Genomic DNA, 17,800 nt, shown 5'->3' on the forward strand with positions numbered 1-17,800 from the left:
GCCCCCGCCCCCCCTTCCCAGCTCGAGAAGGCTACTGAAGCGGTGGGCATCGGCCCCAGAAGGAGACGCAGGTATGACTGCCACTCAGCTGAAAGCCATTGCTAGGAAAAATGGAGAAAGAGAAATTAAAATGCAACTGGGTACAAGAAACGTGGGAAAGCAGTAAAAAATAGGGAGCCACAGAGATGGAATCGTAGAAAAAAAAAAAATTATAGATGAAGCGGTACAGGGCAGAGTTGGCAGAAGAGTAACAAGTTTTTGGGAGCCAGGCGGGCAGGTGGGCCGGTGGAGAGAGAGACGGAAGGAGGGACAGGCAGGGAGGCGAACAGAGATCTGGGGAAGGGTGGCAGAGATGGAGCGGGATGCACGCGACAGAATGCGCGACTCTCCCCAGCTCCCAGCGCCGGCAGGAGACCTTCACCGCCCCGATGCTTTTCTCTCTGCCTCGGCAGCAGGCGCTTCAACGCTCCTCTCCCGCGAGGCTTCCCGGTGGCTCGTGCGCGCGGCCGACGGAGGCGCCGAGCTCCCGGCGCCGCGCGCTACTGGCGCGCTCTGTCGGGGATGGCTCGGAGGGACCCTTCCTTGCCGCAGGGGCTGGCTGTTCCTTGCTGGACGTGGCTGCCTGCGGGACCCCCTTGGATTCCCTCCTCGGACGGTTCACCTTCGTCAGCTCCGTCGGGTGGGCGTGCCTGGGCAGACCCTTCCCCAGCTCAAGGGATGGATTCCAAAATAGGAACAGTGAGCTGGACGGAGGGGGACATAGAAATAAAACTTAAAAAGCAATAGGGTACAAGACAGATAGGAAAAAGTGAAGAAATAAAGGCAGGGAGATGGACTGGGGGATACATAGAAACAAATGAGAAAGCAGTAGGGTACGGGAAACAGGAAACAATTTACAACCAGGGACAGGGAGGAAGACAGAGGGAGAAATAGAAAAAAAAAATTCAAAAAGCTACAGGGTACGATTCACATGGACGCAAATTAAAAAATAAGGCCGGGGAGCTGGAGAGAGATGTACGCATAAAGAAACTTTTAAAACCGACAGGGTAAAGGAAAGAGTGAGAAGAAATAAAGAGGAAGAGGGAGCCAGATAGAGGGAGGCATAGGTAGAAATTTTGGCAAGAAATGAGATAAAGAGCAGAGGGAATTTCCTGGTTTTGGCAAGAATAATTTTCTTCCTAGTAGCTGGTATAGTGCTGTAGTTTGCATTTAACATGACACTAATGTTGATAAAAGACTGATGATTTAGTTGTCATTAGGCAGTGTTCATACTAAGTCAAGGATGTTTCAGCTTCTCCTACTGCCCTAGCAGTGGAGGCTGAGAGTGCAGACAGCTAAGCCAAACGAGCCAAAGGGGTATTCCATACCATATGATGTCCCAGCCAGTATATCAATAACCCCAGGCCCTGACCCCTGGCCCTGAGCCATGAGACTGTGATCCCTGACACCGTGACCTTTGAGGCTGCGAACCCATGCTGTGACCTTTGACCCAATGGCCCTTTTCACCTGGTGACCCTTTGACCCCCGGCAGGTGACCTTTGACTTCTTGTCGGTGACCTTTGACCCTGACAGTTGACCTTTTGATCCTCTGGTGTGGTAACCTTTGAACTTTTGACCCCAAAGACCTTTGCCCCCTACCCTGGTGCCCTTTGACCCCTGCCTGGTGATCTTTGACTCAATGACCTTTGACCCTGACCCTGTGACCTTTTGACACCGTGACCTTTGACCCCTGACCCCAGTGACCTTTCCCCTCTGAGCCCATGACCTTTGACCCCGATCCCACAACCTTGACCCCCCCACCCCATGACCTTTGACCCTCCCTCGGTGACCCCTGACCCCATGAGCTTTGATCCTGACTTGGTGATCTGTGACATTTGAGCTTGACCCTTGAACCTTTGAGCTTTTACTCCCTGACCCCGGTGACCTTTGACCGTAACCCGATGGCCTTTGATCTTTGACCCTGTGACCTTTTACCCCGACCCAGTGACCTTTGATATTTGACCCCAGACCCCTGTGACCCCTGACCTCATAAGCTTTGACCCTGACTTAGTGACCCTTGACCCCCACCCGTGATCTTTGAGCTTGACCCTTGAACCTTTGCACTTTTGCCTCCCTGACCTCAGCGACCTTTGACCCCCAAGCCCATGAGCTTTGACCTTAGTGACTTTAGACCCCTGAGCCCATGAGCTTTGACCCCTGACCCCAGTGAGTTTTGACCCCTGGGCGTGGTGGCCTATGGCCTCTCAGCCCCACGACCGTTGACCTCCAACCCCTTGCCTTTGACAAAGTTAATCACAGCAGTACTGCACATTTTAAAGTTAAAGCACTGCCCTACTACAACATTGCCGTGGAAAATGGTTTCTGCCCTGGGAGTAAATTGTTTAACTTCAGCTTATAGCTCTTTACTCCCAGAGACTGAGCCAGCGGCTAGTGCGGTTTTCTTTTAAATTTAAGTTTTACAATACCAACGTCAAAGTTTTGCAATACGTTTTTATAATCGCAACTTCAAAAGATGCGCTATGAAATGACGTCTGCTGTGATATTAAATTTTATTTTTTTTAATTAAAAACTTCTTTACTTACACTCAGCAGCAGTACCATATTCTATTACTTTTTTTTAATATTTTATTTAATTTCAACATTTTACAGAGCTTTTTCCACCATATCAATCTTGTCCACATTCCTCACTGCCATTATGTCCGTCGCTACCCGTCCAGAAGTTTTACTGCCCGAGGTGACATTACCTCCACGATCCCTGTTCCCAAGCAAAAAACAAGTGAGCTCCACTCCTCTTCACACACTGTCCACTTCCACACTTAGACATAAAAATTATAAGTATCAGTGGACGACCTCAATATTTTACAAACACACCATGCAATAATAAAGTTACATTCACCCACTTTACAACCCTGGCCTACTCCATGCTGGCCATCTAGTCCAGCTTCCCCCACCCTTCACCCGCAAAATCCTCAACTGTCTTCCAAAGACCAGCCGCAGACTAACCTAATTCCCTGCACTCAGTGGCAATTACCAGGTTCCAGGGGAGCGCTCCACGGGAGCTCTGTTCCTGGCAGCCTTGAAAGAAAAAATCACCCTGCCTGCCAAAACCCTGGCCCAAGCCTGACCCCCATCCAAACATTAGCCATGACGACTGTCTCACAGAGCAGCTGGGACCAGAAAAAAAAAAAAAAGCCACCCACTGGGGTTTTTTTATTCTAATTGTATTTTATTTTTTCCTAATTGCCTAACAAACATCTCTACCTCCACCCTGCAAGAGACCACTAAAAAGCTAAACCACATAACCCTACAACGTTATGCACATTCACAACACACCACTCATTCAGATCACACACACACTAGCCCTCGCTCTCAACTAACCCATCCAGCCACCAAAAGGTGTCAAGGGGCCATCGCCCCTTACCCACAGCAGCTGGGGCCTCAAAAAGCACCCTGCCTGCAAAAACCCTGGCCCCAGCCCAACCTCCTTCCAAGCTCCCCACAAACTGCCCTTCCATTACAGCAACGCTTCAACACACACCATCTGCACCATACATAGATTTTCAACCAGATACTTAGCTTTCATAGTGGCACTTCTCACAGTCCAACCTCCGTAGCAGCCACATCGCCTAAACGCAAGGTTCCTTCAAACGCCTCGTGCCCCGTGATCACCTGCAAAACCAACACACAAAACTCTTGAATACAAACTTCACCCTCGGCATAAAAAAATCCTCCACAGCTCCACACTCCTGCTTCGCACCTATTCCAGAAACAAAAACCTCAATGCCTTAACCATTTCTAGAAGCTTACCACAAAGTGTCCACATAAACAAATATTAACACCCATGCCCACTTACTGCCTTACTATATTCTACCTCACAGTCCACTTGCAATCCACTCCCCTACTGACATGCAATGACTGAAAAATCATTTATCTCTCAATGCTAACAAACTAGACATATCAAGATTTCACCCGTTGATTCTTATCACTGTTCCACCTACCCCTGACTCTACATCCCCAGGCAGAGCAGCTCCAAGCCAAACACACCCGTGCACAAACACACACAACACAGAACACTACCAACAAGGCGATGCAAAAAGAGAGAGAAAAGTCTCAGCAAGAAGAATAACGACCCCCGGACGGGAGGTGCCATCCAGCAAATTGACCTACAGCGCCCAAAACCACAAAGCGAGGAGGCTCTACGACAGCCCCAAAGAAGAAGAGGCAAAAGTAAGGGCCCGTTACAAGATCAAGCCCGTCAAAACCAAGATGATGGATGCGCCAGAAGCCTGGCGTCGAGACCTAAGGATGTCAGGATGCAGGGAAGAAGTCCCAGTCCGAGAAAACGGACGGCTAGAGAGCAGAGCTGCCAAAGCAGCCCGGAAGAGCGCCGCAAAAGAGGACTGACCGGAAGCCGCCGAGACCGATCCATGCTTTAGAGCTCCGAGCGCAAGAAAAGGAGCACCCGACTGGCACAGTGCCGATGAGTAAGGGCATTCGAGACCCTAGGGACGGTGCCCAAAGCGCATGCTGTGCTCCCTGAGCGCAAAGACTGATGATTGCATTGAGACCCGAGGAAGATCGAAGGCACACAAGACAGACTACACAAACTACACACCACCACGGACACAGGCTGGAACTGCCCTGCCCGGCACACGCTGGTCTCGGGCTCAAAAGCAACCCGCTCCCTTCATCTGCCCAAACAGGACTGCTCCTGGACAGCCCTGCCCTCCTACTCTCACTTTAAAACCCCTCACGGCAATTCCCAGCTGTGTCCCTCCCTCCCAGCCTCTCCCCAGCCCGGGTCCCTCAACTTAGCTTGCAGAGGGCCAAGGGTACAAATCCATCCTCCGCAAAAATCACATGGGCTAACTGGGACGATCTGGCAGTCGCCAGGTTCCTCTTCATCATCTGCAGTGAAGAAAAAAAAAAAAAAAAGAAAAGAAAAAAAGGCAACAAAATCAGAAGAGGCAGTAAGTAACCCGTCAGACAACACCAACTACTTTCCCAACCCCCCACTTAATCACACACACCACAGCGTTATGCTTACCTGCTCATTCCAGACTCAGACCCTGCGGCCATCAGCTCTCATGGTACCTGAGACAGCAAGACGCACAAAATTAGCATAGCAGTCGTGAGACTCACCAGGCCCATTCTCCTCCTCCCTAATCCACAGCTCACCTTGAACGCTCATCCCATTCCAAAGGTGGCCCTCACAGCGCCTGCAAAACAAAAGATAAATGCTTAACCAAGCAACCATGTAATATTTGCTATTCAACACCAACTCAGCCCACAACCACCTCACCTTCTCAAACTCCTCATTGGCCTATGGCATGGCTCCTCTGAGTCTGCGTGCGCCACCTGCAAAAACCAAAGCAGAAGACGCATGCTGAGAGGCCGCCCAAAACCTCAGCCTGCCCGGACCGATTCCCAACTCCCTCTCCTTTACCTTGGCCGCTCAACAAACCCGCTCTGTCATCAAGAGCTTGCCACATCAAAGCATGCGTACTGCCTGCAAAAAACAAACAAGGGATGCTTGCAAATTTGCCAACAATGCAACACCTCCAAAGGAACGGTTCCTTTAACCCAGTACTCACGGCTCACCTTCCCCGAGACACCTCTGGTGCTGATGGCCCGCTTCGCTCCTTGCTTCACACCTTCAAAATAAAAGAAAAAAAGAACCCTATCAGCTAGTCACAGAGCCACTGGCCGCATCTTCCCTCTGATTCCGCTCACAGACCCACCTCCTTACGGTGCTCCGCTCCCCTCCTCCGTCACTCTGGGGCATACATCTCGTCTCTCCGCATCTGAATAAAACCCCATATTGAATGAGTCAGCCTGGATGCAGAGCAAGAGCTTAACAACTCCAGAGATCTTGATTCCATCTAGGAATACCAGTACTCCAGCTACAACCAGCCATTTTAAAAGAAAAAACAAACAAAAAACCCAGGGCCAAACTTTAAGCCCATCACATGCAAGCCTCAACACCTTAGAGACTCAAATCCACTTCACCACCCCTCAACAGCCTCTGCCACAAGCCTACAATCATTTCCGTAAAGAAATCTCAATGTTGCTGTCCACACAGCCCACCAATGCCTACTAGATCCCACATGACTGTACAACCCTTGCCTAAACAATTAAGGCCAATCAACATTTCACCCATAGACGCTTATCTCTGTTCCACCTACCCCTGACTCTACAGCCCCGGGCAGAGCAGCTCCAAGCCAAACACACCTGTGCACAGACCAACACAAGACAGAACAGTACAGACAAGGTGATTCAGAGAGAAAACTCTCAGCAAGAAGAATGACTCCCGGATGGGAGGGGCCATCTGGCAAGATGACCTACAGTCCAAAACACTGAGGCAAGGAGGCTGTACGGCAGACCCTGAGGAGTCCAACGTAACAGCCTGTTACAAGATGGCACTGTCAAAACCGAGATGATGGATGCGCCAGAAGCCTGTCATCAAGACCTAGGAACATCAAGATGCGGGGAAGAACTCCCAGTCTGAGAGAACGGACAGCTAGAGAGCAGAGCCGCCAAAGCAGCCCAGAAGAACGCCAAAAGAGGACCGACTGGAACCTGCCGAGACTGATCCACGCTTTAGAGCTCCGAGCGCAAGAAAAGAAGCACCCGATTGGCACCATGCCAATGAGTACGAGCATTTGAGACCCTAGGGACAGCACCCGAAGCGCATGCCATGCTCCCCCGACACAAAGCGCAATGAGGACATTGAGATCTGAGCCACAGAGGACAGACTACACAAAGTACACACCACCACAGACATGGGCTGGAACTGCCCTGCCCGGCAGACACAGGTCTCATGCTGAAAAGCAACCCGCTCCCTTCGCCTGCACAAAGGCGACTGCTTTGGGACAGCCCTCTCTCCTGCGCTAACTTTATAACCCCTCCCTGCAATTCCCAGCTGTGTCCCTTCCTCCCAGCCTCTCCCCAGCCCGGGTCCCTCAACTTAGCTTTCAGAGGGCTGAGGGTCTGAATCCATCCTCCACAAAACCACACGGGCTAACTGGGATGTTCCTCAAGGGGACACAGTGCTCTTCAACATCTGCAATGAAAAAAACAACAACAAAAAAAACAAATCAGAAAAGGGAGTAAGCATCCCACTGGCCAACACCAACTACTTCCCCAGCTCCCCCCTCCTCACAAGTGCCACCGCGTTCGCTTCCGCGCTCATTCCAGACTCAGACCCTGCAGCCGTCGTCACTCGTGGTACCTAAGGTACCAAGAGACACCAAGTTAGCGTGGCGCTCATGACAAGTCATCGGCCCCACGCTCCTCCTCACTAATCCACAGCTCACCTCAAACGCTCACCCAATTCAAAGATAGCCCACACAGCGCCTCCAGAACAGAAGGTAAATGCTTAACCGAGCAGCCCCATAATACTTCGCTATTCAACACCGACCCGGCCGACGACCGCCTCACCTTCTCGGACCCCTCACCGGCATGCAGCTTTGCAAGAGACCTTATAGCAGACTTCACGGTATGTAAAGGGTGCCTATAAGAAACCTGCAGAGGGACTTTTTACAAGGGTGTACAGCAATAGGACAAGGCGGTAACGATTTCAGTCCTAAGAAGGGTACATTTAGTTTAGGTATTAGGAAGACGTTTCTCACTAGGGGTGGCGAGGCACTGGAACGGGTTGCCCAGAGAAACTGCGGATGCTCCCTCCCTGGAAGCATTCAAGGCCAGGTCAGATGGGGCTTTGAGCAACCTGGTCTCGCGGAAGGCGTCCCTACCCATTGCGGGGGTGGGGTAGGAACTAGAGGATCTTTATGGTGCCTTCCAACCCAAACCACTCTACGATTCTATGACATCCAAATCCAACTGCAAAACTCATCTGAGAAGGGCTGGTGAACCCTCCTCCCTTTCCCCAGCAGTCCCAAAACTTTAGAAACCCCTTTTCTTCTCCTCAACTGTCAGGAAAGGAACCCCACTGCTTCCTGACACCTCCTGCCCTCCATTCGCACCCCTGAACCCCCTTCAGTGGCTACTCCTCAGGAGCCGCTCTTCTGAGCCACGTCCCAAATTCTGGGGGCACCTCCTAACCTACAGTTTCACAGAGACCCTGAGCTCTGCTACATGCCCACAAAATAAAGTCAAGTCCCAAGGCTTGTAATCTACGAGGGGCCTGCCACGAGCTGCAAAGATTCTAGGGACAATATGGCATTCTGTGGGCAATGAGGAAAGGCGACGAGGCATCCCAGAGCCTGAAAGGCATTGTGCTTCACGGCCCTTCTGCTTTCTTCAGAAATACTAAATCTCCATATACAAATACATACAAGATGCTCACCCTAACCCCTGACAAACAATGTCACCATCGGTCCCGTTAAGAGAGATATCAGCAACTTACACAGCATACAGCAGAACTGGTGGAAAAACACAAGGTTCCTTTTTCAATAAAGTTGGGAATTCCAGGAAAACACAATGCATGAAGAATTAAAACAAACAAACAAAGCAAGCATACTATTAAACCATCTTTCTACCCCTGAACACTCAAAACAAAATTACTGACCTGAAAAAAAGAAAGAAAAAAAAAAAAAGCTGCATACAAGTGTTACTTTCTACCACACATGCTGCTGAACCTTGACTGGTCCTGAAGCTCTTACCTCAGGCAGACACCTCTTCCCAAAGGGCTGAGCCAGCTCAAAAGCTGCAAAGGACTCAAGCAAGAGCTGAGCACCAACACCAGAGAAACCCAGGAGCACAAGGAGCTCCCTCAGCAGAGGCTGTGGCTCAAGTAGCCCGAGCCTCCGCCCACCACCCTTAGCACAATCACCTGGGAAAGGGGAAGGGCAAACCACCAGAAGTTATAAAGTCAGCTGGAGGAGCAGCAGCACTGTTCTCACCTGCCTTAAATTTACAGCAAGCAAAGCCCTGAACAGAGAAAGGAACCCCTCCAGGAAATGACACTACTTGCTCCTGTACTACAGCTACACCTATTGCATCAGCAATGGGACCAGGTAGGGAATTAAACTTAATTTTTCTGGGGTGTAGATAGAAAACAATAGATGCCCTTCTAAACTAGGTAGGAAATTAGCTCATTAAATGCAATGACAATGTTGTTATCAAAATTGATGTGCTTTAGTTTCCTATAAAAAAGCCAAAATGCTCTGGGGTTATGATTCATTTCTAGCCAGACTGTGCATACCACCTAACTTCTACAGAACTACCTTCTGGATTGCAATAACAAAAACATTCCTGTGTTATCAACACTGTCTTCAGCACAAAACCAAAATGTAGCCCCATACTAGCTACTGCGAAGAAAATTAACTCAATCCCATCTAGAACCAGCACAACAGGGTACGTGACAGAGACAAAAGAATTAAAAAATGGGGACAGCTAATTAAACAAACAGACATAGGAAGAAAATTTAAAAGTTGATGGGCTACATGACAGACAGGAATAACTTAAAGACAGTGAATAGGTTAAAGTAGACATAGAAAAAGTAAAAAGCAACGGGGTACACAATAGTGAGGAAAGAATTAAAAAACAGTGATACACAGCTCGATACAAGTAGACATAGAGGGAAAATTTAAGAAGTGATTGGGTACAGGACAAAAAAAAATTTAAAATAGCCACAGTGAACTAAAACTGAGAAATATAAAGGAAATTTAAAAGTGACACAGGGAAACAGGACAGAGAGGAAAAAAAATAAAAAATAAAGACAGTGAACTGGATAAAAGTAGACATAGAAAGCAAATTTTCAAAGCAACAGGGTACACAACAGACAGGAAATAATTAAAAAATAGCAATAGGCAGATTCATAAAAGTAGATGTAGCATCGTGGTTTAACCCTGGCTGGCAACTAAGTACCATACAGCTGCTCACTTACTCCACCACAGTGGGATAGGGGGAGAATCAGGAGGGTAAATGTGAGAAACTCATGGGTTGATATAAAAAGTTTAATAATTAAAAAGACTTTTTTTTAAAAGTTGTACGAGGAAAAAAAAAAACAGCAAATGAAAACAATTGCTCACCACCAACTGACCAATGCCCAGCCAGTCTCAAGCAACTGGGTACAGGAGAGAGAGGGAGGAATTAAAATATAGGGTCAGGGAGACAGAGAGGGGAAGATATAGAAATTAAATTTTCAAAGTAATGGGGTACAAGGCGGTGCAGAAAAAATAAAAAACAGGGAGAAGAAGCTGGTTAGAGAGAGGCATATTAAAAATTTAAAAGGCAACAGGGTACTGGGCAGAGTTGACAGAAAAAGAACAAGTTTTGAGGAGCCATACACATAGGTGGGCAGGCAGAGAGGGAGACAGAGGAAGGGAGGCAAGCAGACGTCTAAAGAAGGGAGGCAGAGGTGGGCCAGGATGTAGAGGAGAGGACGTGTGACTCACCACAGCTCCTGGTGCCGGCAGGAGACCTTCACCGCCCCTATGCTTCTCTCTCTGCTTCTGCCCCTTCCTCCTCCCCAGTGCCAGCTGCCTGACCCTCATCCACTCGGCAGCATGCAGCAGATGCCTCAATGCTCCTCATCCACAAGGCTTGCTTTGATACATGGTGGCTCACACATGTAGCCAACAAAGGCCAGGGACAGCTCAGAGGGATCCTTCCTTGCCACAGGGACTGGCCATTCCTTGCTGCAAGCACCTACCAGCCAGACCCCCATGCACTCCCTCCTCAGCCAGTTCCCCTGCCCAGGCAGCCCCCTTTACAGCTGGAGCCCCTTCACACAGCAGGGCCAGCCCCATCCTCAGCCTCACTGGCCACACCTGAGGCCATCCCAGCCCCAGCTGGAGCCCATCAGGAACAGGGGCCATTGCCAAAGCCCCACAGCACCTCATCCCTGCCCCTGCACCTACCCACATCCAGGGAGACAGAGGAGGCAGGAAAAATTTATTCATTAACACATGTAAGAAATCCTGGCAATGAGTTGGCTACAAGGCTCAGTGCCCAAAGGCAGCAGGATGGGAGGATAAAGAGGAAGGACAGAGGGACACAGATGTGCAAGACAGGGAGCCAGGAAATTGGATGCTGGGAACAAGAGAGGGACAAGAAGCAGGAAAACGGTATAGAGAGAGAAGAGCAGAGAGACTGAGCAGAACAACAGGGATGGAGATGGAGGAATAAATAATAGGAAGCAGGGGAGAGAAGGGGAAGAGACGGGCAGGACAGGAAGATAAAGACAGGACAAGGGACAGGGAAACATTCTCAAGTGATACAGGAGAAGAAACAGCAAGAACTAGAAAAAAGAAACAGGGAGCCAGGTAGAGAGAAAAATTTTAAAAAGCAACAGCATACAAGAAACATAGGCAAGAACTAACAAATAGGCACAGGGAGATGTAGAAAGAGGGAGATGTAGAAAGAAAATGTAAGATGTGACAGGGTACAGGACAGAGAGGGAAGAGTTAAGAACTAGAGACAGGGAGATGGATAGAAGGAAACCTAGAAAGAAAATTTTGAAAGCAGCAGAGTACAAGAATCAAAAAGTAGGTACATGAAGCTGCATAGAGGGAGATGTTAAGAACGAAATTTGAAAAGCAACAGGGTACAAGAAACACAGGCGAGAAATTAAAATAAGGTCAGGGAGACAAAGAGAGGGAAAAGTAGCAAGAAAATTTTAAAAGCAACTGGGTTTAAGAAACATGCAAGAATTTAAATAGGGATGGAGAGGTAGGAAGTTTCAAAAGTGATGACATACAAGAAACATAGGCAAGATTTAAAAAATAGGGACAGGGAGCCTGATAGAAGGAAACTGTGGTGGGTTGACCTTGCCTGGCTGACGAGTGTCCACCAAGCCACTCTATCTTTCCTCCTCCTCAACAAGACAGGAGGGTAGAAAATACAACAAAAAAGCTTGTGGGTCAAGATAAGGACAAAGAGATCACTCACCAATTACTGCACAGGCAAAACAGACTCAACTTGGGGAAATTAATTTGTCAGTCAAAATCAGAGTACAATAATGAGAAATATGAACAAATCTGAAAAACACCTTCCCCCCACCCCTCTCTTTTTTTCCTGGGCTCATCTTCACTCCTGACTTCTCTACCTCCTCCTACCAAGCAGCACAGGGGGAGAGGGAGCGTGGGGTTGCAGTCAGTTCATCACAAGTTGTCTCTGCTGCTCCTTCCTTCTTCATGTTCTTCTTCTGTTCCAGTGTGGTGTCACTCCCATGGGGCCACAGGTCCTGCCAGAAAACCTGCTCCAGTGTGGGCTCCTCTCCACAGCATCACAGCCTCCTTTGGGTGCATCCGCCTGCTCTGGCGGGCTGCAGGGTGCATATCTGCTCTGCCATGGACCTCCATAGGCTGCAGGGGGACAGCCTGTGTCACCATGGTCTTCACTGCAGGCTGCAGGGGAATCTGCTTTAGGACCTGGATCACCTCCTCCTTTTCCTTCTTCACTGACTTTGGTGTCTGCAGGACTGACAGCTTCTGCACAGCATTTTTTAGCCCTTCTTACATATCACAGAGGTGCTACCAGGGTTGCTGGTTGGCTCAGCTTTGACCAGTAGCAGCTCCATCTTGGAGCTGGAACTGGCTTTGCCCAACATGGGGGCAAGTCCTGGTGTCTTCTCACAGAACCCACCCCTGCAGCCCCTGCCCACTCCCCTGCCCCAGCTTGCCACACAAACTCACTACAACAGTGATTGGCTACAGGGCAGAGAGGGGGGATTGAAAAGTATGGAAAGGGAGACAGAGAGAGATGGGGCGGCGGGGGCGGGGTAGCAATGGGCTACAGGACAGAGAGGAGGAACTAATAAAAAGGGAGAGGATACCAGACAGAGAGATGGAGAAAAACAAATATTAGTGATGAGCCACAGGGCAGAAGGAAGAATTAAAAAAGCGGAGAGTGAGGTAGATGAGAGAGACTGAGAAATATCAAAAACACTGATGATCTAAAGGGAAGAGAGAGGGAAAATAAAGAATAGGGACAGGGAACCAGACAGAGAGAGAATAATATGGGCTATGGGACAGTGAGGGAAGAAGTTAAAACATAGGGACAGGGACCTGGAACAAAAGAATCTAAGAAAGTAAAAGTGTATCCAGAATACAGGGCAGAAAAAGGAATTTAAAAATAGAGACACAGCATCAGACAGCTGAGAGCGGCAGGAACTGTGAAGGGCTAAAGGGCAGACAGGGAGGAATTACAAGATTGGGATAAGAAGACAGACGGATAGATGGAGAAAGAAAAAGTAGTGATGGGCTGCAGGGCAGAAACAGAGGATAAAAAAAGAGGGATGGGACAGGTCAGAAGTGCAGAGAGAAAAAGAAAACAGAGAGGCAGAACAGAGAAAGAGGGGGACTTAGAGAACAAGAGAGGGAGAGGTACGGGAAGAAAAAAACAAAAAAATTAAAGCAGTGAGAGAAAGAAAAGGTGGGGGCAGGGAGGGACTGGGATGCAGAAGAGGGGTGACACAGCCCCAGGGGTCCAGGACTCACTGTACCTCCCACTCTTGGAGCTGCTGGGAGAATTTGACAGTTCAGACATGTCTGTCTCTCTCTCCCTCTCCCTTCCTCCTCTGTAGCTGCAGTCACTTGACTGTCATCCACCTAAGAGAATAGATTGGTGCCTTACAGCTCTTACAATATGAGGCTTCCTAGAAACACAGCCTCACATGCACACACACACTACATGACTGTACTGTGGTTTTAGTTACGCATACAGACCCTGCCGTGCACGCTGGTGATCGGATCTGCTGAGGACTACGCTAAGAAGGATCCATCCTCACCTGGAGAGGCAGGCTATCTCCTGTCTGCAGCTGCTGGCTGGATCCTTGTAGTGTTCAGTTATAGGGAATTTAGTTGTTGGGCCTACAAGTAGCTCATGGTCACAGGAGCGTTCCAGACGCTTTTAGAAGGCCTTGAACAGAATAAACAAGAAGAGAGAAAAAGAAAGATACCAATTAGAAAAACACAGGTGCACATTCCATGATAAAGGGAACTTGGCACAAACAACCTCAATTCAGGGGCTTATCTCGACCAATTGGACTAAGACAAGTCCTGCATGCTCTAATTAATACGGCCAATTATGTCCTATGTTTATGCGCGTGTACAGAGCAGGTATAACTAACTTTAATCTTACGTTCGTGCGCGTGGACAGTACTGATGTAACCAAGCACCGTTTATGCTTGTGCGCGTGGACACCAAATGCTTGCATGCAGCAACCAATCAGAGTTTCTAAACAACTTAGAGAACTGTATAAAAATGATCAGCTAAGCTCAATAAAGGGACGACTTTAATCATCATATTGGCGTTCTATCGTCCGGGCCCCGCACGGAATAATCCCTAAACCCTACAGATCCTCTTTATTTTATTCTTCAAATAAAAAATATTCTTCAAATGCAGACCACTACGGAAACTTTCCATCTGTCTCGTACCGTCACGGCAGAAGAAAGGACAACCAGGGCGAAACGGTAGCAGCTGACATCCAGCTGAGAGAAGAAGAAAAAAAAAAAACCACAACACTTCAGCATAAAACTGGGTAGGAATCCAAAGCTGCCTTTTTTTTTTTTGTGAAGGCTTGTGAAGACAGTACGACTGAGCGGAGGAAAAAGTATTTTTGCGTCATCTTCGGTACAGTTGTTGACACAGGCCACTAGAGCTTTTGCATTTTTCAGACAACCGTGCCTTTTTTTTTTTCTCCCTTCTTTTTTGACTCATTGGCAACTTTACTTTCACTAGAACTCACTTTCCTAGATACACGCAGGTGACAGACATAGAGACCTACATACATTTTCTCAAGCCTTAGTATAGCCGAGGCTTCATCACCCTGTACGTCCCAAGTTGAGTATTTTTGCTAAAGAGCACAGCAACACATCTGTCCTCGTGAACTGCCTTGTTGCAAAAAAGGAATCTTTTTTTCCAGGCCGTTGCTCCAAATGGTCAAGATCTTTTAAAACCGCAGGTGTGCCACCAAACCCGCTCAGGGTCCCTCCTAGCTTTTGACCGCCCTGAGATTTAACAGGCACACGCTCCAGTCCATCTTCCAACAGCAAAAATACGTTAACGCTCTCGGACCCAGAGCGCAACCCTACGGATGTCCACGCACACAGCCTGCCGTTTTGATGAGGAGCCACCGAGCATCCCTGCGAGCACAGCTGCATGCGCCAGATCGGTTTCCCCTACGCCGCAAGTTACCGGTTTCCGTGAACGTAGTTTCTGATGCTTTAAACCGAAAACCGTATCTCGACACTTCGCCACAGCAGAAACGACCCATCGCTAGAACGCTACAAAAACGCAGTAACACCAATTGCAAACCCACAGCAGCAACAGCTCCAGAAATATTTAGACCAGGAACAAGGGAGAAAAATAAAACAGCTTCATCTCACGCACAGGGGAGCGGCAGGCAGAGAAAAGGGTCGGCATTCTGAGCCCTTACAGAAAACGGGCATTCTCCTTCCGTTCCTCAGCCCGTCCATGAAGGTCTAAATACCGCAACACTACTACGGCAACGGCGAGAGTAGGGAACAGCAGCCCTGCCGCTGGACTTGCCATTGACCCATGCTATTTACGTAGCAGGACGCGTACGCAGAGGGACACGTTTTGCCACACACAGCCCTGAACTTCCTGAAAATTTACGTTTACCAAAAAAAGCCATTTGGAACATATTGCCAAACAACATTCGGCAATAAAGCTTTGATGCGTTTGACACACGCAAGTTTCTGGTCACTTGCTATTTGCTTCCTGTTGCTGCTGCTGTTCTTCCTTCAGAAATTCTACTCGTCGCCAAGTTATTCACTACTGGTTCAAGCATTTGCCTTCCTGGTATTACCAGCACATTCACAGAGGCAAGTAACTTAATTGCTCTTCTACAATTATCCAAACGACAATTACAGCCATGAAAGAGAAGGAGAGGTCAGGCAGCAGAAGAGCTCTGCAGGCTGGCACCAGTCAATACTGCACTCTCTAAAATCAAACAACAACAAAACAAAACCGTGACCCTGTATCCTTCTTTTTTTTTTTCCCCTTCTTCTTTCAGAGCTCATCCCTGCCTCAGCATTTTGTCTTGTCAGAGCATGAAGCGCAGGTGATCTGTACCCTGACGACTTCTGCATGTGATGAATGCCTGTTCAGAAATAGTCCAGATCTGAAAGACCAGTGTCATTTTTATGGTTTTAATCATCATAACTCAAATTTTATTTACTCATGCATTTGTGAGGAAACTAATTAACTTTTAGACACCGCCTCTCCTTTTTTCGGGGGGTGGGGGTGGAAATGCGTTAGAGACTGAAAAACATTACGATTCAGAGCTCCCAACCATGAGGGAGTGGTGGAAAAATCAACGAAAGCAAAGACCAACAGCAGCAACATCAACTGAAAGTTGGCTTTCATTCCGATCACGTACTTAAGCGACTCTCCAAGTCTATGCCTCGGTCCTAGGAATGACTAGGCCCTTTTTGGAAGGACAAATTTTTTCGACTTAAAAGTCCTAGACTGAAGACTCCGCTGAACGGAATGGGGATTGTCCCACGGGACAACATGCCATCAACACTCTTAATGGGGAAGGAAAAAAAAAAACCAACAAATAAAAATCAAGTTTAAGTACCAGTTCCCATCATGTTTCACTCATTACATTTCTACTGGCATCTAGGTGCTCAAAAATGAACTACAGGGACACCACATATTCCTAAAAATTCAGTTATACATAAAAAAGTAAAAGGCTATTTCCAGCTTGCCCATAAAATCAGTAGGAACAGAGAGAAGAGAAACACTCGACCCTGAAGAAGCTAACAGGCAGCTCTGAATTTACCAGACAGGAAATTTCATTCTTTCCCCTGAAACAAAAACACATCAAGGGACCAGTTCAGGAACAGGGCACGATCTGTTAACAGCAATTTTTCCATCAGCTTTTCTGCACTAGCAGCAAATTTGCCTTCTCTGTGGGTTTAACGTGGAGCATCTGTAGTGCCCTCGAACTCGCAAGTGTTTCTCTCCGCTCCCCCAGCCCGATACGTGCGATTACCTCAGCAGCAAGCGGAATTGACCACGCAGGATTTTCTTCGTGTGACGCGGAAGGTGACACTGGGAGAAGAGGAGACAAAGAAATGAACCTGCTTATCACACCCAGCCAACGGTGAAAAGACAGGGGAGGATTCTGCCGGAAGGGCTCTGCACCCCAGGAGCTCCCACCGGCCGGTTTCTCTCCCCTTTGCCCGGTACCAAGGGGACGACGACACCTCGCCCGCGCCCCCTCGCAGGGGGGGCTGCCCCAGGAGAGAAGGGTGACCCCCACCTCGCTTCTGCCCGCGGGAACGGACTGGGAGAGACCCTCCACGCAGAGAGAGGAGCGCGGCGTGGATTGCATCCCCGACGGAAGAGGCCGGCCTCTCCGCTGGCAGAAGGACAACTCACCTCCCTGCTGCTCGGAGCTGCTTGCTGCGGACAGCCCTGCCTGCGCCCGGCCGCTCTTCCGCCGTGCTGGGAGCGGTCTGGCCGACGGACGCTCCAGCAAAAAGACGCTCCAGCTAATCCGCCTCCTGCTCGTTACAGCCGCAGGTACTTTTGCCTCTGGCTAATGCACGCTCCAGACAGCGGACACCCCGCCTCGTTCCAGCTCCCGCTTGCTACAGTTCTGGCTCCTTGAAGCCCCAGCTCCGCACTGAAGCTCCGGCTGATTTCAGCTGCTTCTCCTTACAAGCTCCAGCTACGTGCAACAGTCTGGGCTTTCCATAAGGTTGTATTATCAACTGCTGTCAAAACTGGAGCATTAGGATTAAACATCAGAGTTACACGCCAAATAAGTATTCGTTAATTTGCGCGATTAATTACTTAACAACTATTCTGAGCAGCGCAGAAAGAAGAGCTGGACTCAAAGAGGGCACGTGGGGTCTGAAA

This window comes from Haliaeetus albicilla, chromosome 3, assembly GCF_947461875.1.
Source record: "Haliaeetus albicilla chromosome 3, bHalAlb1.1, whole genome shotgun sequence".
NCBI classification, from domain to species: Eukaryota; Metazoa; Chordata; class Aves; order Accipitriformes; family Accipitridae; genus Haliaeetus; species Haliaeetus albicilla.